Source organism: Crocuta crocuta, unplaced genomic scaffold (assembly GCF_008692635.1).
Source record: "Crocuta crocuta isolate KB4526 unplaced genomic scaffold, BGI_CrCroc_1.0 scaffold301, whole genome shotgun sequence".
Taxonomy (NCBI): domain Eukaryota; kingdom Metazoa; phylum Chordata; class Mammalia; order Carnivora; family Hyaenidae; genus Crocuta; species Crocuta crocuta.
This window is the reverse complement of record NW_027527544.1, coordinates 1,247,284-1,248,136: the sequence shown is the minus strand read 5'-3', so window position 1 is coordinate 1,248,136 and position 853 is coordinate 1,247,284.

Genomic DNA, 853 nt, shown 5'->3' with positions numbered 1-853 from the left:
TTATTCTTTTTAAAATAAAAGAAACTTGGGCACCTGGGCGGCTCAGTTAGTTAAGTGTCCAACTTCTGCTCAGGTCATGATCTCGTGGTTTGTGGGTTCAAGCCCCGCATCGGGCTCTGTGCTAACAGCCAGCTCAGAGCCTGGAGCCTGTTTTGGATTCTGTGTCTCCCTCTCTCTCTGACCCTCTTTTTTTTTTTAAATAGTTTATTGTCAAGTTGGTTTCCATATAACAACCAGTGCTCATCCCCACAAGTGCCCTCCTCCATGCCCATCACCCCCCTTTCCCTACCCTCCATCTGCCCTCAGACTAATAGGCAACTGACGGAATGGGAAAAGATAGTTGCAAATGACATATTAGATAAAGGGCTAGTACCCAAAATCTATAAGGAACTCCCCAAACTCCACACCCGAAAAACAAACAATCCAGTGAAGAAATGGGCAGAAGATAGGAACAGACACTTCTCCAAAGAGGACATCCAGATGGCCAACAGACACACGAAACGATGCTCAGCATCCATAATGCTATCTTAAGTGCTTAAGTGTCCTGGCAGTTTTACTTGTTCATTTCCCAAAATTAATACTAAATGAAAAATGAAATAAAATACTTCAAAATATATTTTGCAATTAAAAACTCTGAGATTTCCCAGAAGGCCCTGAAAATCACAGAGATTCTGTCACCTTGCAAAAAGAGAGGTGGTAGAATTATGAGGTTTATTTACTACACTGCTGCATGGGAAAACATCCTCAAAAGAAGCGGTCAATGTTTTCTAGGTTAAATGTGAATAAGGGATAATATTATTAACACAAATATTTTAGAAATTGTATCATATATAAGATGTTCCTAGAGATTTGT